This window comes from Serinus canaria, chromosome 11 (assembly GCF_022539315.1).
Source record: "Serinus canaria isolate serCan28SL12 chromosome 11, serCan2020, whole genome shotgun sequence".
Lineage (NCBI taxonomy): Eukaryota > Metazoa > Chordata > Aves > Passeriformes > Fringillidae > Serinus > Serinus canaria.
In genome coordinates, this window is record NC_066325.1 from 6,392,387 (window position 1) to 6,414,886 (window position 22,500).

Below are 22,500 nucleotides of genomic sequence, written 5' to 3' on the forward strand. Positions count from 1 at the left end.
TATTACAATATAGCCTAACCATCTGAAATGATCAGATGTAAACCAGGCATTTCAACTCTATCAAAACATTTGCATACCCACCCCTGCAAACTTCAGAAAATATATTTTATGTTGGAAACCATCTCAATCAAATTTAAAAGTTTTCAAGACAAAACATCTTCTCAAGTGCTTGTTTTTCTGAGGCTGTGGGCAGTGATGTGCCCCCACAAAAGGAAAGAATGATTTTGAGGAATAAAAACAAGCAGTGTCAAGGGCTGGATGGTTCAGGTGGAGGGTGGGGCACGAGGAGTAGCTCTGAAGGAGCCTGGTCCATCCAACACCCTCAGCCTGCAGCTGAGCTCCCCAAAAAGAAAAGGAATCACTCACTTGGAGTTCTTGTGGGTTTTGCTCAGCTGGGAAAGCTCCTCTGACCCTTGTTGTCAGCACCAGGATCAGTGCCCCATCAGCCCCCCTGGGACTCTGCTGTGGGTTCCCCTCTGCCAGCCTCATCCTCTGCAAACCACTCCCCCAGAGCTGCTACTGGGACAGCTTCTGCCACATTTGACCAAGATTAGAACAATTCTTCTCCTGCTTAGCTAGGGGAGAGGAGCAGGCTCCAGCTGTGAGAATTTTCAACACCTTATATTATACACCCAAAGTGTGAATTGTGGCCTGCCTGGCCCACTCCCCTTCTTCTGTCTGTACCCTTCCAGAAAATTCAGTTTTTTAATTGGAAATCAGAAAGCTGTTTTAGTTTTTTTTTTCTATATTTTTTGAAATGCAAAAGCTGCCTAAAAATATTTTTAGGATAAATTTTTGGGGGGAAAATAAAAATGAAAAGAGAGAAGACCTGTTGTGTAACAAATGCGTGTCCCATTAGCAACCAGCAGCAATTAAAAAAAGTTATTAGCTCTTACATTTTTCCATTGGTACTTTCTCTTTTCAAAACTTCTTCACTATTTTCATCAGAAGTTTAAAAAAAACAGACCTTGCCAACTGTTCATGAACTTATGCAAAGGATATGGGTGAAAAAATCTATTCAGTGAAAAAATATAAATATTAGAATGGGCATTTCATATACATTTATTTCTAATGCATATTTTATTAGGATATTTCAATTATTTCTAAATACCAAACCAATTAGTCCCTACTCCAAAGAGAGACTTGATCACATTTTTTGTTTTAAGATCATGTTTGAGTTCTAATAGTTAAGCCAACACAAGTCTGGAAGCAATAGAGAACTTGTGGAAAATGTGTATATATTTTCTTTAGCTAAAGCCACAGCACAGTTTTTCCTCTTTCCATGATTATTAGTATAAAAAGATTAGTACAAACAAAACAAAAAAAAAAAAAAAAAAAGAAAGAAAGAAATTTCACTCCTACTTTCGTATTTCTTTAGATCTTAACCTGACATTAATGAGCAAATACACACTAGGATGATGATCACACTGTAGGATAAAATGGCTCATATACTGTGTTGATAAGTTAAGATGAAAGAAATCCAGAACAAAGACACAACAGTATTGCAGAGATATGTTTAGATTCCAAAATATTTGTATCAGTCAAAGATAGAAACACCCAAGACAAAAAAAAAAACCCCAACTGATAAATAGAAACATCCACTTTTCCCCCTCTTGACTGTATAATAAAGATCCTGTTTATTTTAAAGTGTTGCTCCATCACTTTGCCTGGCTGCCACATACAATACACAGATGCAGAATATCCATATTTTCCATCTGATCTCTGATGCCTTTGCTCCCATTGAATATCAGTGCCAACCCCACACGAGCATTTGAGGGTAGGATTTACATTACAGGAGACAAAGGAGATGCTCAAATGGGAACAGTACTGGCATTGAAATCCTGACCCTGGTGATCTAAGGCTGCAGTTAAGACCCCTATGAGTAACATCTCTGACGCAATTCTTCCCAAATCTCAGAACAAAACATTACAGTTTGCACTGGGCTGGACTAGAGTAGAGGAGTTTACAGGAACCATGGCTGCAAAATCCAAAAATCCTACCTGAAAGGCACTTTCCAGGATCCAAACCATCCTTACTTTAATTTCACGTGTGATGGCACATTTCTTCATGTATATTCTGCTGGGTAGCACCCTCTTTTCAGTGGGAGTCATACACCAACAGCTTCTCCTCTTATTTCTTTCTGCCAGATGAGGTTTTTTCCCTCTTCCCAGACCAATTGGCTTATTTACCTAAGACATCATGACACTTGATTCCATCACAACATGGCACTGTTCCCCCAAAGTGAGGTTACTCATTAGATGTATCATTCTGAAACGTGAATATTAATGCCCAGAAGAGATGAACCATAAGCATCACAGATGGACAAGGAGGGATTAGACAGAAATTGGTAACAGGATTGATAACAATTCACAAGTACATCAGGCACAATGACACATTGCCTTGATCGACAGGAACTGCTATTCCCAAATTGTGCTTCCACAAGCACCTGCAATTCCCTCACCAATCCACATTCATGATAAACATTTTAAGACTGGTATTTTTGCTAATGGCATCAACGTGATGCCAAGCACAAGCCAAGAGGAAAACCACTTGCAAGGAATGGAAAAGCTGAAGGAAGTGCAGAAGGCACAGTGGATGAATGCTGCAGCAGTGAGCCACGTTCACTTAAGAGAAAAGGTTGCAATCCAAAAGAGAATTTAACAACAAAAAAACATAACGTGGTCTAGTCAAGGAATGAATGCAGAATTTCACCAAACAGTTCATAATAAATGCTGGGTGATCAGGTATTTTATATATATAATCTTTATATATATTTTATATATATAATCTTTAACAACATTTTAATTGCAGCTAGAAACTGCAACTGTTTAAAAGTGCTGCCCAACGACCCCAGCAGGAGACAGGCACTGTATGTAAAGGCACATTCAGGAAAAATTTAAACACCTCACACATGGATACTTTTTGTCTCAATGAGTGGAAAAAGTCATTTACCTAGGACAGTAAATACATATGAAATATAGCAACCCCACTGACCCTCCTTCTCTTCTCCAGTTAATCTTTTTTTGTAAAAACTAACTGTCTAATGATATTATCTCATGATTTTATAGCTACTTGTTTTGGTGGTGGGCAAAGGACACAAGTGGTTACTCTTCATCATTCATAAAAATATTTGAATTGAGAATTTAAGATTTGCCTCTTAGAGTTTCTTCTGCTAAAGATAGGTACACATGGTACTTCACTGAAATAGTCAAGCTAGATCTAAATTAGGAAAAATTAACACAAATAGAACACAAGGTTAACACAGCTTTATTCCCTTCACTACAAGATAAACCAGGTAAATTCTGCCTAATATATTCTGTGCCTGACAAACTTCTGTAAAACTGAGCCAATTTTTCCTCTGAAGGATGTACGTTGAAATTATTTTACAAAAAAAAAAAAAAGCCTAAATTCTTCCTCCTTATTGACTAATGCTAGTTTTATCAATTTACTTGTTAACATAGCACAAGAATTTACATCTCCATTCACTTAGTTTGAGTTGTCTGTGTTTTCAGGAGATGCACATCTCTGCCATCACATTCTAAAGCCAGGCCTGGCTCCAGCAGGGCATTTGAGGCACACAGAACCAGGTTCTGAACATTCCAGCTCATTCCTGTTAACTTGAATGCCATGAATATTCTTAGATGGGTGAATTGTGCCATGAAAATAGCAGCTTCTTCATTTGTTGTTTTTTAAAAGCTATGTAATTCTTATCCTGCCTCTAATTGCTTTATATTAAATATTCACTAGGAAAACATGGGGGATTTGCATATACTTCATAGTAACTATTCCTTTTGTTCTAAGTACAAAATTACTGTTTTCCTGGCTATTTTTTTTTCCCAAATGAAAACTTGCAACCTGACTTGGACACAGTGGCTACAATCCTTCTCCTCATCAATCTCCTACTGCACACACTTCTGACTGTGCCTCTTCTCCAACAGGATCTGACTTGGACAGTCAAGCTCTCAAGGAAAAGGGTTCAACAGAAATTTCAGCTGGAGCTACAAGGAAAACCATCAAATTGTAAAGCAGAAGATCCATAAAATTCATCCTGGAAAGATCTTCTCCCCCTCATCTCTATACAGATAATTTGAAAGAAAAGAAGGTGAAGAATGGAAGCTTTCAAGAACAACCCATCCAGGATAGATGATAAAATCTGCATGCTAGCCTGAGGAAACGGGGTACAAAGTTCAGTCTTGTGTTTGTATTTCTAAAGAGTGTAAAATATCAAATATCCCTCTTGTAGAATAATTCTCCCTCTAGTCTCTTACACATTGTTGTGTAACTATACAATAAATATTATCCTGCTCACATGCTTCTGTTTACTTAGTATACATTACATTTGATGCTATCTGGCAGCATAACTTTTAGTTCTGTCATTTTAAAATATTAATAGTTGTCAATCAAAATAGAAAGTGCATAATAAAAATGTTCTAGAAACTAATAACCCTATATTTCTACACCATCAGCTTGGAGCTAAGCATTGCTAAAAATGAGATTAATTATATGTTTGCAGAAGTGCAATACAATCAGACAGTCCTCTAAACAACATCCTCCTAGAATTGAACACAGACTAGATACATAATCGTATATATAGTGTGTATATATTGGGCAATACATGCAGCACTAAATTAATAGCATTATTTTCCTTTGGCCCAGTCTTATAAACCCTCACAATCTGCCCAGTGACAGTGTTAGGTGGAGGATGAGAGAAAATGGCATGGTCAATACCAAAGTAATTCATGGAGATTTTCTGCAAATATTTGGAAGCCTGGAAGCACCAAGGAGATGCACACAGGACAGGTCCCTGAAGTTATGACCAACATACCATGGTAAACTATTCAATTTAAGATAGAGGGTCAGGGATATATGCTTTGAATTATGTCTCTCAAACTTTAGTGGGAGCTTCACTGCTTGGGACATTTAAACCTGCTCTGGACAAAGTATCAGCAAGTACCCTGTAGGGAACAATCCTGTAGTGTCAAGAAGATGGACTAGATGTACAACAGGACTTTTGCTGCTCCATTTTTTATTACCCTAATTCATCACCCTTGCTGAGGTGAAGTTTTATGCAGACCTTTAAAATTATGACCATTTGAAAATTATGCCTGTGTCTGTATAATATGTACTCCCATATGGATGTAAGCTCTGGTTTTTAAAAACTCCAAGTAGAAAAACATATTTTGCTCCTAATTTGCCCATTCTATAGCTGTAACTATGTAATAATATGGCAAACAGAAATCTTCAGTTATGGAGAAAATTGTGGGAACACACAATTTACAGGCATGATTGTGACATGTGAATTTCCAACTTAGGCACACAGGAATTTAAATATGCGTGCTGTGAATAAGATAGTAGTATTGGTCTGTGATATGGTTATGCCACAAAACTAGGATCAGACTCTGAGCTTTGCACCAAAATAGAAAATCAGAAATCCTGCAAGGTGGAAAAACTGATGCTGAGGCTTACAAAAGAAGCTAAGGAGAAGTCCCACAAGGAGCGCTAAACAAGATTATTTTTATCAAGGATTCTCAAGGAAAAAGTGAAATATTTTGTTTGACTTCCTTCTGCCCAAGCCACTGTGGTCTTTCTGATATTTCTTTGCACCCCACTTTTGCAGAGAAGCTGGAACTCCCCATCACTGTTCTTAAAACCCTGAAGGCCACTGAGGGTTTTGTAATGAAAAAATATTTATATTTAAGACTCACTCCAAGCAATGGCTGCAGAAAACACCTCTGTTCCCAGGCAGAGGGTGGAAAAACCCTCTATGGATAAGCAAGGTGTGTTATAGAAGAGGTTAAAGGCTTCACTTTGCCCACACATATTCATTGTCATTTCTGTGATCCCAGAGTGGAAATCCTCTTGCTGACTAAGGCAATCACCCCTGTCTGAGTGCCATCCTCAGTAGGAGAGAAAACCAGAAAGAGGATATGGAGGAGGAGAAGGCATTTTCCTTTTAATCTTTTCGTCTGCAATAGCCATAATTGGCTTTTCTATATAGTTGGGCTCTAGTTTGTCACAGTATTACAGTGAGAAACAGCAGCCTGCACTCATTTTTATACACAAATCTTAATGACTTCAATTGCTGCTAAGGATTCAGAATGGTGGCAGGATATGGCCATTCACCATAAAGGCCCTAAAGCCTTCATAATTACTGAGTATACAGAATATTTATTATACAGACTGCACTAGGCCTCTTTTGTGGGCTGCCCTGGGCCTGTTCTCTGAGCCACATCAAGCAAGAAGTTTAAATGAAACTGCTCCCAAGTTTCTGAAATGGTTTAATAAAACATATACTGACTGTAATATTCAGTTTATAGTAGAAAACTATTGCCCCTTGGTTTGAAAAATGACCTCTAGTTGGCAATTTTACTCTCAGCTTCATAGATTATAGTCCGCTGTTGGTCATTTTCTCAATCCACAGGGCAATACTTTTCCATAACAAGCTCAAACTGCAATCAGTATTTGTAGGCTGTTACACAAGTTGAGTATAATATGTCTCAACACATTCTATTATATGACTAAACAAAAGAAATAACAACCTGGTGACACAGACATATGGAGAAAAGCAGAGCTATTCTTCTAATACTGAGATAGCAGAAAAACATATTTCTTTGTATTGTGCTAATTTGTATTAAATTTCGTGTCTTCAATACACAATAATCTCTAATTTGGTTTTTTCATTAATAGTGTTTTGGTTTGTGTTGTCTTATGTCTTTTCTTATTTTAATGTAAAACGACAAATACTAAATTCTATTAGTATCAGATTTTAGAAATGACAAATAGTGACAGATAACCCAGCATTGTAAAATCACGTGAAAATGCATTCACGCAGATATGTAAAAGATCATTTGCTCTTGGGCTCACAAAGCACCCATTCACAATCTATGGGTTTGATACTAGGAGGTTCCAATAGAGTGCATTAGACAAGATGCAGTTTTTGTTTCAGCACCCAGCTCCAGCACTGAGATACAATTGAAATACCACATTTTGGGAAAACAGCTCCCATATTAGGTAACCTAAGAGACAAATTGCATTGAGAAGTCTCTGACCAGGAACTGAAGGAGATCTGGTGTCTGTACCAAGACATGCCCTGGACAGCCCTGCCAGTGACTGCTGTTAAGAAAATCACCCACCTTGCCAAAGCACAGGGACTGGGAGCTGATGTAACTTACCTGGCTGGAGTGTGGCAAGATCCAATTCTTGAATCAATGGGTGACCAACTCTCTTGTAGACTCTCCTTTGCTGAAAACACAAAATATTCATAATTACAATTCACAATTCCAATCTGTAAATAAAATTCTGTGGTTAAAATGTGATACTCAATCACACAAAGGGAACAACTTCTTAAGGTGAGGCCAGAGTACTCAGGCAATGAGGACATTTTGCCACCCTTCTTCTAAAAATTATGAGTTTCTTATCCATTAAAAATATTCAGCAGATTCCTGGAGGATAAGATCCATATGACAGAAAGGTTCATTACAGATCTCTGTGGGTGGCTTCTGAATCTATAAGAATCTACATCTCTGCATTTTGGGATATTAAAGAGACACATATTTTTTTTTTAATTCATTGCCCACTATGCTCCTATATTTCTGCTCAATCACAGCTTCACCAGCATTCTCTAGCTAGAATTTGAAATGTCTGGATTCATTTAAACATATAGAAACTGCATGCAGAAGCTTTAATATATTTGAGCTAAGAATGTATTTGAACAATTACCAGAAGATGATGGCTCTTTATCTTACAAGTCTTCAAGGAATTTAGATCTTTAACTCATTAATACTGCTTGCTGCATTAGATTTTATGTTTTTATGATTTTAGAAGAAAGTCTGTTTTTTCTCTGTATTAGAAAACCTTTTTTTTTTCTTTCCCCAACATTTTTCATTTTAGGGTAATAAAAGTGACACATATGTGCCATAATGTAATGGATTAATTAAGGAATATGATGTTTATCCTAGGTCCTGAGTTGTACATCTTCATAACTCACTCATAAAAATTAATGTATTATACCACGCTCCAGAATGATATATCTTTTTTTTACCATACCTGTTGAGGATAAATTGCTCTAAATTGGATTATCTTGATTTCCAGTGAAAAATGTAAAAATTAAATTGTTATTTTAAGAATTTACACTGCTGTGTATAAGAAAGCATAACCTTCTCACTGTGCTTTTGAACTGTCATGTTACTTCCACTGTTACAAAATCATAATTGCTGCTGCCACACCTAAAATCAAATGCAGTGCATATTGTATTTCTTCATACACTGCATTTCCTATCTTAATCACAAAACCATATTCAGTATGTTTTTGGCCAATTCTTTCATTACTGACTGCTTCTGTATATAAGTAACACACAATTATGCATGCAAGGACTCATAAAATCCTCATTTCTAAAATCAACAGATGAAAAATCCCTAAATAATAATGTACAGATGTTTCATATTCAAATGAGCTGTTGGCATGTAATGCTGCCAATCATGCCAATGCATGCAATAAAATTGGTGAATTTCAAGGTACTTGGCCTTTACAACATATTGGTTATTTTTTTTTTTTTAATCAAAAGACCATTTTAGGAAGATGGAAATGACAACTGTTCAATAAATATATAATGATATATTTCTGATGTTCTCTTGAAATTTCCATGAGTGGTCAACTGCCCTATATTTTTCCATACCAATTCCTACTCCTTTTGCTTCAAGAAAGTTGATTTTTCGGTCCTTAAACTGCACTGCCTCGCTAAAAGTAAATTATCTGCACATTATCTGCAGAGTAATCCTCTTCTTGAATACAAGACAGAACATCAGAGTTTCTAATCCTTCACAGATAGAGTAATTCACATCCACTGTACGTTTTACTGTAAAGACAGAGTAATACAATATGTTTGATAAATCATGTATGTGTCTGTGTACAAAGAAAAAGGTTTATCTGCTCTCCTACAAGATGCATCCGTATTAAAGCACACACACACTCCCCATGCTGGCACTGCTACAGTCTTTAGAAGTTCTATAATAGAGACATCCAAGTTTAAAAAATGAAGCAGCTCGCAGGTCAAACAAGTTCCTGATGAGAAGTGCTTAACCAGAAGTATTATTTCACTGATTGTAAGTTTTCATCCATACATCAAACCCTAGAGTCTATTGATTAAATAAAACTGATCTTTTTTATTATTATTTCAAAGCAAAAGCGAATTAAATCATCCCAATTGTTTTCCCTTTGTTTGGAGCTATCATAGTTTGCACACTGGCCATGAGTCCTGCTTATAATTACAGCATCCTTAAGGAGAGCTTATTCTACAATGACTGATCACAGGTTTCTTGCCTCTTGCTCTAAATCTTCTGCTCCTGGTCATAATCAATGGCACTTGATGGCCCAATATTCTGATCCAATGTGGCAAGCCATATGACCCAAGATCTTCTTAGAATCAATAAATTCATTTGCTTCAGGAAATTTGGGATCAGGAGGACTTTAAGTATATGTAAATACAAGAATTTACAGCAATTATGCTGGCACATCTTTCCTTTCTCATACCTCTTTTCCACTGCATAATTAGCTGTGTCATGCCTTAATTTTGCTTGCAATCCTACATAAAGGAATCCAGGCCAGACAGCCCTTGCAAAGCCTTACCAAAGTCAAGGTTTGCTGTCTGGGAGAACAGAGGGTCTCTTTCAGCAAAACACACCAAAACACTGCAAATCTTTGTATTGCTGAGCCCCACATGGCACGGTGGGGGCTCTGAAGGTACCAATGAATGTCAGCATGGCACAAACATGTAACAGACTGCTTTCAAGGGCACCAACAGGTGCATACAAAAATCTTCCTGGAGCTGAGTTTGCCTTTTTCCCTTGTGCAAAAATGTCCAAGTTTGGTTAATAGTTCCCTTGGGCTCCTGTGTCTCCAAGTCAGCCTCCAGCCTGGTTCCAGTGTACCTGTGCAGTGCAAACATGCTCTGACACTCAGCTCACAACTTCCCATGGCCAGGAATCCCAGCCTAGAGGGTGTGGTTTCCAGTCTGGAAGGTGATCAGTGCTGGGCTGAAACACAGCTTCCAAGTTCACATCTGTGTCTCACCCCACACTCACAGATGAAAGGACACACATTAATCTCAGTTCTGCCACTGTACATACACATTGTTTAGTAAATTGTATAAAGTATTCTGAAAATATTTCTAAAGGCCAGGAACTCTAATGTACTTTGAATGTTCATTAAATTAACACGGCAGACTGGGATACATGCATAACTAGCAATAAAATATTTTAAGAAATTAATTATACCATGTTACTTATGTCATCGCAATGGAATTACAGAACTTCTGAACGATGACTAAATACAGACATCTGTACTAGTTTAGAAGGCTGCAGGTTGGGCACACCTTTCAGCCCTTTAGTCTTTTTCCACTGGAAATCAATAGTTCAGCACCAGCACAGCAGAGATGAGAACCTTGTTCCTGCTAAGCAGCACTGATTTCTGCCCATAGTGACATTCAGAGGAGGATGAATCGAGTCGCAGGGGTAAGAAAACTGTTTGCTTATGATGTGGCTGTCACCAGTGCAGATGAGTTTGTAACACCCTCCCAGCATCAAAACAACACACAAAAGATACATTAAAAAAAATAAACCCAACGGATAGTCCTGCAAAATATATCAATGCAGCTCTTCAAACTGAAAAAGCAGAAGTCAGAAGATCAAGAACTCACAGTTTGGATTTTCCTATTAGATAAAGAACATAAGGATTCTCCTGAAGTCTTTGATTGATATATGATCTTTTCTTTCTTTTCAGGCAGAACAGCTGTCCAGTGAACTAGAAGAAATAGCCCTGAAGACAGCTTTGTGTCTGATATGACTTTGAGAGGGAAAATTATTCCAATGATAAATGCTTTACATAGAACATCTAATAAAATAAAATAAAAATGTCATCTATAAAAGAATTTTTCTTTCTATTTGAGTAAGCAATCCCTATTATCATCTGTGGGGCAGGGGTGTTGCTGTGTCTGAGACCAAAGAGAAAAGGTATTTCCCTCAAAATTGAATTTGAATGAACTTAACCAAAAAGAGGCAATGGAGAAGAGAAGGGCAACTGGGAAAATACAGAGGGAAGATGAGAATTTCCTGAACATTGTCAGGATGCAGTGACCCTGGATGTATTGTAACTTCCTTTATTCCTCTCAGAAAGGAAATCTTTTAGGTGAAACATGGATGTTTTTCTGGCTGATACCTGCCACAGTGACTGCATGCAGAAGGAGCCTGACTATGGTCAAAAAATCCCAAAGCAATCCCAACCAACACAAACCTCCTCAACAGAAGAAGGTACAAATTTGTGTAAATTTATTCAACCTAATGGAATTATGTAAATTACACAAATGGAGAACTACAGCCACTGTGAGAATTGATTGAAGTTATGTCCAGATGAGAGGAGAGATGGCTTTGACTGGAGCCTTTGTAGAGTTTGCTCCAGAGCTGTGTTTTGGCAGCACGGCGAGGGGCTAAGGGAAGAGCCTTAGAGAAGGAACAGCCACAATGCTCAGATGAAATTTGTACACCTTTGGCATTTTCAAACACGTCTCATTGTGACACTTCAGTGGAGGGATGAGCACTGATGGATGCTGTCATACACAGACAGCAACAGGAAGAGTAATCACAGCTGTATTTTCCTTGAGAAACCAAATCCAGCGTAGCACCAGCCATAGCCAGCAGCACACCCATGGCTCAGCCAGCTGCCCTCCAGACCCTTGATGGGTCTGTCACAGAATTTGTCTCCCATTAATTTGGCCAAGAATAAATAAAGGCCTGTCCACATCTGCTATAGGACAGAATAGCTCGTGGCTTAGAAACACCTCAGAGAAGACCATGATAAACCTCCCACCCATCCTCTGTCTTTCAACACAACGGAGCTGTCCTCAGCAACGCTTCCACTTCACTCTTCTCCAAGCCAAGTCCTATTTTCTCTACCAAAGCCTTCCTGTGTAGGCCCCTGAGAGTGTACTTATTCCAGAGCTAATTGCAATTAATGAGTATTTCAGCACTGAGAAACTAGAGGCAGGTACCTGTTCTCATGTACCCATGCACAGCTAGAAATCATTTCTCTCCCTTCCCTTGGATGACTTGAATGCCCTTCCTCCCCTATCCCAAAGATTCTCCTTTATCCCTGTCTCTGGAGTCCTCCTCTTCCCTCCTGTAAGGTGCCATTGATGCTGTTCCTCTGTGTGCTCCCAGGAGCTGCTGACATCCTCCTGCTCCTCCACCACCTCACCTGCCCCCTCCCCTCCCATTTCTGAGTGCAGCCCCTGCTCTCACACAGATTTCAGCTCCACACTTTGCAGAAATCCTGCTCCATGGGACTCCAACAACAGAAGAAGAGAAGATAAGAACATAAAAGCACCCTCAATGTGGTGTCCCATCAGGAAGCCAACTAAATCTGATAGACACTGTCCTCTCTGACACATAAGCAGGAAAGGGCTGAGCATTTAGACAACAGCAGTTCAGAAATGGTCTATAATCAGCAAGCACCACCTAAGAAATAGCATTTGCCTAAGTCTTTACTTTTGAGGCAATCAAATACCATTTTGAAAAAATAAAATAACTTCCACACATACACATTGTACATATATTAAAGTTTCCCCTCACTCTCCCTCACTTTTAGTTTGCAGTGACAATCAGCAATTATTTTTCAGAGAAAGACCCTAACATCCTTATGGGATGCCTTTAGTAATAAGATAATTATTTGTAACTCTATAAAGAATTATAATTTTTAATTTAAAAAGAAATCAAATAAAAACAGCTTTCATCTTCCCTACCATATGAAGAAAACATTCTCTGCCTACAACTCAAATTATCATTCTCGCCTTTGTGCAAAATGAATTGACCCAGAAAACTAAAAGGGTAAGAACCCATATTTGCTGGGCTTATTCAGCAGCCAAAAGTTCATGAAAAACACTGTTGTGTATCACATAGCAACCACTTGATGCCTATTGTTAAAATACAGTAGTTATTCAAAAAGTAAAATCTTGCATTCTCAAATAAGAAGCCAGGCTGCAATGTGTGTTTACTGTTTTGGAGAAATAGTCATCTTGCCATTTTCTCTTTTTCCATAGTCTGGGCATATTTGGTCAGCTATGAAATGTGCAGTTACCCACAGGAAAGAAAAGGAACACAAGAATTTTCCTCCAGTGTTGAGCTCACAGGACAATGTCCATTCAAAGCAACACTTGGGATCTCTATTAAGAGCCTTAAGATGTGCTCTATTTTTATCCAGCCACACTTGCAGTAAAAATGTAATGTTCCAGGGAAAGGACATGAGGGAGAAAGGGAGAGAAGCTTCTGCTTGAGACTGTTAGAGCTGCACACTTTCTCCTGTTCTTAAAACAAGCTGCTCCTGCAAAGTCCTGTACATGCACACAGGTGTCCCCACTGCTACTGCACATTTGCACCTCCTGCCAGCCCTGCTACCCAGGGGTATAAACTTCACAGACATCTCCCTCTACCTTTCCTCCAGTTCTTTTGGGGTAGAATATGTTTTAAAAGTGAAATAAACATAAAATTTATACAGAAGGAAAGTCAGATCTAGACTCAGAAAAAAGATGAACAGTTTCTGAGAAATGGAGCTTGTATTAGTCTAAAATATGTGAAAAGCAGTGGCAGATCACTTGAACTACTCTGACTTTGCCAGATTTCCACAAGAGCTGAGAGTCAGCCCTGTTTGTCACAACTGCATCAGACTGTCTATTTAAATTATCAAAGCAAAAGCAGAAGGGTTCTGCAGAAACAACTGCTGGAGAAGATGAAGGAAAGAATTAGAAAGATATAAACTTCCTTCTAGGTTTTATTATGTGCTGTTCCATAAAGAGTGCAACCTAGAACTTCAAGACAAGGACACTTTTAATACCAGAAGGGAATGGCACACTTGCTTGGCAGAACTTTGAGATATTTCATCAAGCCTGTGTGCAAACAGGTGTGCCACATTTTTGATAGTGGTAAAATGCTTGTTGAGATTATCTCCTAATCTTGGAGCGTGTTTAAACTCCTTTTCAGTAGTTAAAATGAGACAGTGGCAGAAAGTAGATTAAAAGGGACAAAATGTATGACCAGAGCCTTTTTGCCAAGAACCTCACTTGGAGCCCAGCTGTATCCTGCTATGTGTGCTGTTTCCACAGTCTCTGAAAAGAAGAGTGAGGGGTAGGCAGCAAACCCACATGAATGCATGAAAAAGTGTGAGAATTAATGAGGTACCCAGGAGCAATGAGATGGACTTTAGGGTTTGAGAGAAGGATCTGGCTGTTACCAATACAAGATGAAAAGCATGGATGGATGGAGCTTCAGCTCACCTGCTGCAAGTGTTTCTGCTTGCTGAAAAATAAAATTCTTTACTGGAGGTCAGCACAGGTGCAAAAATCAACATCTCAGCTGGCTTACAAAGCAGAAGTGTCTGTACAATTATTTCAATCAGAGGCAGATCAGAGTGCACTTCCAGGCAATGATTACACAAGAATTGGTTTGGTCGCTGGTCAGTGATCTGGCCAGGACAGGAAGTGGTAATGAAACAGGATTGTGGAAGAGCTGTAGTTACAATACTCCTCTCTCTGTAATACACAGCATAACTTCATGGAAAAAAAAACCCAAGCTATTACATCCAGTGCACAACCAAAAATTAAGAAATCTTTCCCCCAAAACAATGAAAGGTATGTACTGAAGAACTTGTCTAGCACAACTCAAACTCTCCTCTGAAAATGTATGCTTCTCTCAGAAGCAGATTCCCAGCACAGGGACTGGTAATTTATGATCCACCAAAATACTCTGTTGAACAAAAAATTAATACCTACACTGTGCCTATGCAAATCACCAAGAATAAGTGACTCCAAGGACCAGTAAGAACAAAGCCCAAAACTCCTATCAAACATTATCTGAGGTTTGAAAAAGTCAAGACAAAGTGTAATTTTTTTTAAACGGGGATAAATTGGGATTTCTGTAACAATTGACTCATTTTGCCTGCTTTTATCTAAAGAGCTCAAAGAGCACTCCAAGTGTTAATTAAATTACAAAGCATTTTTGAGACAGGTAAATGGTATTATGTCCACTGGGGAACAGAGAGAACATTTATGTTTCATTACTAAAGTCACTCAGTAATCCAGTGGCTAGTAGTATAACCCAAGAACTTCCAGTTGCCACTTCTACTCATTGACTTGATGGCTTCACAAGAGATAAAATTAGCCTTAAAAGCCAAAAATACTTTCCCACTTGTGCTTTTCTATCTTTCAAGACTAGGCCAAGATTCTTTAATTTTATTTTATTCTTCTTCCTCTGCTTACTGGGAGGCCTTTCTTTCAGAGTCACACAAAAGAAGCCACTTCCTAACCTACCCAAGTGTGTTAAGGATCACAGTACAGCAACACGGGCAGGAGCTCAAACAAGGGCAGTGAACTGTAATGGGACTTTTTAACAGCTTGTGCAGCTGCACCAGGGTCCTCTTCTCCCTCCTCTAACCTACTCCAGAGATGGCACATCAGGGCCTCTGTCCCATCAGAATAAAGATGGGCAGATGTGCAGATGGAATAATCCGTGGCTGGCTGACTCACTGGCTTTACCAATGAAAGACACATAAAAAAACCCCTGAGGAACCTGGTGCCCCCAGCACTTGGTACAAGAATCTCTCACTGAACAGAACAATATCAGAAAACAACCAACCAGAGCCTGAAAATGCTTTAGACCATGGAGAAGTCTATTCTGCAGTCTACTAAATCTATTTTGAGTTGCATGTGGAAAAATGAGGGAGAAATCTTTCACTGACCATTCTTAGCCCAAAAAAGAAAGCCACCATTTTCCATTTCAGCTTGGCCCTGACTGGTAAAACTGCAGGATGCAGTAGCAATAAAGCAGTAAGGTACAATGCAATCTGCACAATACCCAGTCCAACCTAAGGCATCTCTAAGTTCAAGACTGATATGGCTCAGTTAGAGCTTTAAATAATTATATCTCCATTAGTAAACTAATTTTGGAGAGTAAAAGGCTTTTCTGTTTTGTACATAACTATTTATTACTAAAAACAGGGGAGCATCTTTTGGAACTTTCTTTAAGCCTTTTGAATACAATGCTAAACCAAGATTTCAGGCTTTTTTTTCCCCTTCATTTCTTGTTATGTCATGAAGAATCAGCTATGTGGAAGGGATGAGAATGTCTTTGATTTAAATGACCAAGACTTAAGATTGTCTTTACCGTGGCAGAAAATAAAGCTGCTGCATATATTTACAGTGGCAGTATTATTGTTACATGGTATGACAATCATAATCTTTCTTTTTTTTTCCTAAAAGTATGTCTAAAAACCCACACAGTTTGTATACAGCATTCAAAATATTTTTCTTCGTTTACATTGATTGCATATTTCAAATCATGTTACAGCTGTATCACTTAGCTTAAATCAAATAAGGAATCCACATGAATGCATACACACACTTTGCTTGTTTTTAGACATTCCCAGTATTGACAAGATTAAAATATTTTTCTCATTCATTATTTATTGTGATATGATGAAACAGTAAGGGTATGTATTTAACAAACATCACAAAGTAGAGTTAAAATGTGGACGTCCTGTTTCATTTCGATTTTGCTGTGACAGTGTGACTCCCTGACTGCAATAATGACATCTTGGGGTGATGAAGACTTAAGATGCTTTGCAAGGATGCAGTGGTACCCAACTCTTCAGCCATGCTGACTGGGAGCATTGATAAATAGATGAACCCAAGACTGGAAAGCCCTGCTGGAGAGGACTGGGGGAATCAGTGCTTGGTGCAAGAGCAGCACCAAATCCCTCTGTGCACCCACAGTGCCTCCCTGGACTGGCTGAAGGCAGTCACACACACTGCTCCAGCATTTCCACAAGCACCAACAAAAAACGTGTTCTCTGGACCATTTCTCTGCCTCTTGTGTGAATTGGCAGTACCTGACAGCTGGAGCTCGGGGCCAAGCAGTGCCACATCTGGGTGAAATTCAGGTATGGGGCAGATACGGGTGGCTGTGGCTGTCGGGTGTATTTACCTTGGGTTGAAAACCACAGACACGATCCCGGTTTCTAGCTCACAGTTGGGCACCATTCTGCACATTTCTACTGGCAAAAAAAAGGCAAGGAAGTGCCAAAGAGCAAGCACAACAGCAAAGGAACCATAACCCAAACTGGTTCTTGCTGGGCAGAGGAGCAGAGAGCTTGCCTTCCGCAGAATGTGGCTGGGTTAGAATGTAGAAAAAGGCACATTTTAGCCCAAATCCTTGTTCTTGCATACTGCAATCTAAATATATCCTCTATGATAAATACAGCAGAATAATCAGAAGATACCGAGTGCTTAAAATGCACCTTTAACAAAGCAAAACAATGTAATGCATATCTTTCTTTACGTGTCAAACAATTTGCCTAACAAATCATAATAATGCAGAATGATATAAAATTCACCCATCAAGCCCAAATGCATGCACGAAGATTACCATGGCAAAGAATTGTGAATTTCATTAAATATGTTAAAGGCAAAAAAAAAAAAAAATTCCTCTTTGAAAAATAGTAATCCTGTCTTTCAACAAAAATATTATAGGAAGCTATGAATTTGGTAGATCTGAATAGGATGTTGGTACATGTTTTACTAAGGTAATATAATGGCACACTATTATTAGATCACATTAATCATTACTGTGCCAAAGGCACTGACAGCACCACTGAAAAGGATTGAAAGGGCTGGTAATGGATATAAATTACCCATTGTGTGATAAAAGGATTTTTACTAAGAAGGTAAGAATAAAACAGCAAATTTCTAATATAACTGTTGTGTAAAAACCAAAATAAAAGTAATCCAGTCAGTAATATCCACAAAATCAGAAAGTAAGCACTTTTGAAACAAGATAAAGTCACAATAAAAACTGTATACAATGTAAAATTAATTTCGTGCTGCATAATATTACTATCAATTTAAATAGTTTACATGATGACCTCTATGGTCAAGAGAAAGGTAAGCTTTGTTAATTAGAATTGAGTAGGAGCTTCTGCATGCGTATTTTAACTTTGTGGGCTTGGAATTTTTTCTTTTTTCTTTTTTTTTTTTACACATATAATGGCTTCATAACACCCCCCTGAAATTCAAGACATGCTGAGAGTTTTCTGTTTTGTGCATTAACATCACAACAAACAGCACATCCCTCAGATGGTTTTATTTGGATTCCAAATGCTATTACAAAACGAACCACGTCCTTGCTGAGCTATTTAACCATTTGATTGAAACCATTTGTATCACTAATTGTCCAGTCCTGTGCTCCTCCTTTACTCTGGCAAGTATTTCCTGATATTAGTGGGGATCAGTGGAGTGAATTGGTCAAGCTACATCCTTATTTACAGCATTAAAAAATGCACACATCTTCTCTGAAGCTGATGGAATTATTCTAGAATCAAGTCACTGTAATTCTTTTCAAGTCAATTGTCTAGAATAAAATCCAGTAGCTCACATTCAATTAGTAAGTTTTAAAAATTGTGAGCCATACTCTTAAATGATATAAATTCATAAGTACAGACATCAATCCTGAAAACACGTCTCTACTTAACTTTACTCACGTGAGTAATTCCATTAGCATCAGTAATTCAATACCTGCTTATGCATTTGCAGTACTGAAGCTTTAATATGCCTGGATATCCTCTCACATCAGCAATAAATCAGCACAATTCCTCTGAATCACAGAGTTTCTACTAATTCACAAGATATAAAAAGGAATGGACAACCCAGTATAACAATTAAAATAAAGAAATAACATAAGAATTTGATTTGGGAGCAGAAGCTATCAGAAATTTTGATTTAGGGATCAATTAATGCATGTGGAATGTGGAATTAATTATTGGTTATTTCCTAGGAAGCCAGACTTTTATTTCAAACTGAGGGCCAAATAACCCAATTCTGATTTCACACCTATTTCCACACCAATCTGATTTCTCAGACTTTACAGGAGCTTTTCTTCTGCTGCACAGGAATAGCTCAGAGGAAAATCACATATACAATGTAGTACACCCCTCCACCCACTGATTTTCATGGGTGTTCTTCTCATGCTAATACACAACAGAATATGGTTCTTAATAATATGCATGAGATGTTCTATTGAACTTATGGGAGAAAAAAAACCCAAAAAATGATAAAATTAATTTAATCAGGAGTGTCATGGGTTTTTTTAAATCAGCAGTCTGATGATAAAGTAATAAATGATGATTCATCCCCAACACAATTATTACATATCAACTGCATAAAGATGAATGCTCATGATTTTACCAAGCAGAATTTTTTCTTGAAAAAGAAAAAAATAATCTATTTGTAGCTCCCTACAACCTGAAGAACTATAATAAAAAGTTTTGCAAGACACAGACATAATATTTTTGAAGACATAAAAAACATGCAAGAGCAGATTTAAAAATCTAATTTAGGTACCTCATTTTGCTTTTTTTAATTGGAAAAACAAAGCTAAACTCACAACTATAAGCAGAAGAAAATACTATGAGAACAATACAAGTATTCTTACCAGTTATTCCTAAGCCAATGAATCTGTTCCCTGGATGAAGAAACTCTTAAAAGACACAGGACAGGTACTGAAGGTCACAACTGGAAAAATAAAACCTGTGAGAAATTTAATATGTCAAAACTCCATGTTTGAACCAGACATTTACATTAAAATATCACAATGTCTCCTCAAGCAGGCAATCTACAGGACAGCAGTGAGCATTAAGAATTACAATTTTAATGGGATTAACACATTTTATTTTTTAGTGCTCATAATGTACATGTTTGGTGGTCATTTCATATTTGGAAATGAAAACTTCTTTCAGTTCTGGATTGTTTTGAGAGGGAAAACCTCCTCTCAAGATAATGATGAGGAACAGAATGAAATTCTTCTGATCTTTTCCCCTAGACAGTACAGCAAAAGAGGACAAAACAGGATAAAACAAAAGTTGCATAGCATACTCCAGAAACCCAGTTATTCTCTTTGACATTGATATTCTAATCTTTCAAACTGAGTAAAAAGAGAACAGCTACTAATTGTATTTTTACTTTTTTTTAATTCCATTTTATAACAGAAATAAGTCCTTTGTAGATGATCTCATCTAATAAACCCTACTTAAAACAGATAAGAGCCAGCAGTAAAAGCCAAGCAGAATACTTCCAAGATATTTGTCAGTAGTGAATTTAGGGCCATTACATTAGTAAGCAAAATAGAGACAAAAACAAAGGGCGTTCTTAGAGCAGAATAAAGTTCACTCGACTGAAGCTATAATCTGAAGAATTTATGACTGAGAATTCTAACTATGTTTATTCCTATGAATGTCTAACAAATAAAATTAAAGGTCACTTCCAAATAATGCACTTTGTACATCTACATCAACCAAACTCTTTCACACAGCAGGCTCTGGAACCACAGCTCCAGCACCACAGCCTCGGGGCTTCACCTTAGCAGCCCAGGGAGGCAGTGACTGCTCTGAGGGTGCTGTGGTGGTCACTGTGGACAAAACTGCAGCCTTCATTCCTGGGGGAAATCATCAGGGGCTTGGCCACGGGACTGCACTGGGTTTAAATCAGCCAGCACCAACAGCACCACACTGCTGCTCAACACTGTCTGTTGGCTTGAAGGGCAAACAACAATTTGGAGGGCTCTTCTTGATGATGAAAACAGTATGAAGTACTTCTGAAAACAGAAGTTCACTACTAAGCAGCACAGCCCTCCCTTAGTGCAATACTGATGCAACACTTCTCTTGTGTCCTCTAAGGTCTCTGCAGCCTCCACCTTGTCAGGATTGCATCCAGTGCAAGGTGCTCCTGCAGTGTCCCACTCTCCCCACCTCCTCCTCTTTCCCCTGTGGTTCCCACCACGCCAGCCAAGAGCTACTCATTGCCACTGTGATGGTTCACCATGAGGCTTCCCAAATCCTGCTGCTTCCCTCCTCGCTTGCAGACTGAGCCAGGCTTTGCCTCGTGCTTCAAAGCCTTTTCCAAGTGACAATTCTGCCATACAACTTTGCTGACACAGGAGAATTACTCCAATTCAAGCTTCAAGCCCTTTCTTTAACTCACATTTCCACAGCAAAGCCCCAGCTACCCTGCAGTAATCCCCTGGTTTGCCATGCTCATTGTTCTCATACCTAGGAACACATTCTTCCCTGCTCTCTCCTCATGCCCAGTTTTCTTTTACCTGCCAGTTATCTCTGAATTTGAATTATAAGTCCTGACCAGCAAAGCCTGTTCTCTCATGAGACACTTTGCTATTGAGCTGGATGGGTGGTGAGCAGGTACAAGGCATTGCTCCAGCCCAGCAGCCCATATCAATGGGTACACCCAGCTACATGAGAAGAAAACCACTGCAAAAGTCCAGAGAAGCACCTGCAATGCTGACTGGAGAGAATAAAAATCATTTTGTAACTGGGTAAAGGAAACCCCTGTCATCAGATTTGGTCTTCCTAAACATGAAATTGTGTCTAGATAGGAGTCAGGTCCCATTTATGAAGGGCCATAACACTTTGGAATTTAAATAAGTGAATTTCAGTTACTATATTTGAACACATAGGAACAGCAAATTCCTGGACTGCTGCAGATAAACACAGGTCCCATCCAACATTTTCAGTTGCACACTACCTAAAAACAGTGACAGCTTGTTTGTCTCGAATTTCTGCTCTTGTTGATGTCTTAAATTCTTGAAGATATACCTTCCTAGTGCTTACTTGCAGCTCATTCAACGTACAAGCCAACAAACAGAAACAAAGATAATAAACTGTTAGGTTTCTAAAAGATGTTATCTCTCTAAACAGGTTCTCAGTACTCCTACACCAACATCACAGAGCACATTTTTGCTATGCTATTACAAGGCTACTTGTGTTTAAAAAAAATTCAGCTTTTACATACACGCTCATGACTTGCAAAATTCTAGGAATGATTCTCAAGGGGCTTTCACTAAGATGCTTTATAAATTCTGATGACAGACAGAACACAGTAAGGCTTCATCTCTTAAAGTCCTGTACTGATTTGTTTGGAGGCTTCATGGCATTGATCAGCATGTCAATGTCTCTTGCAATCTGCTTTCCAGTTCATGACTGAGAGTGAACCCCTCAGGTTTAAAACCTTAAATGATTTAAGGTCTGTGATACATAACCTCACGAACAAATTGGGAAAATCTGTAGCTTTACACATTAAACTGTAACAGAAATGATTTAAAGCCTTATAAAAAGATATTTTACTTACCTGTGCTAATATTATTCTAACACATTTGACACTGACTATGTAAAACAGATATTTTAAAGGTACAGGCAGCAAGCTGCTTGGAAACAAATTGAGGCAGTTCCTCTTAGGTCAAATTGGGCCAGTTTACCAGTGTCTAATACACTCCCTGGCATTAAAAAATGGCACCATGAATCCTTACAGACCCATTTATTACAGTAAGCTTCCCACAGCAGCACTGCTGTGCAGTTGCACTTGGCTCAGTCAGTGATCCAGCACACCCCCAGAGAAGGAAA

General features: G+C 38.4%; 1 protein-coding gene across 4 annotated transcripts in view; it reads right to left on the bottom strand.

Annotated features, from left to right (window-relative positions):
• The window catches only part of ZNF536 (zinc finger protein 536), a 344,640-nt gene that overhangs the window by 269,780 nt on the left and 52,360 nt on the right, over positions 1 to 22,500 (bottom strand). For 3 of the 4 annotated variants that reach the window (XM_050979000.1, XM_030227630.2, XM_030227631.2), the window contains exons 2-3: positions 19,524 to 19,618; positions 7,173 to 7,242 (exon numbers count right to left, since the gene is read on the bottom strand). The gene's annotated coding sequence lies outside the window, so the exon portion shown is untranslated. The remainder of the gene's footprint in view (positions 1 to 7,172; positions 7,243 to 19,523; positions 19,619 to 22,500) is intronic. The other variant, XM_050979001.1, reaches the window with a different exon arrangement.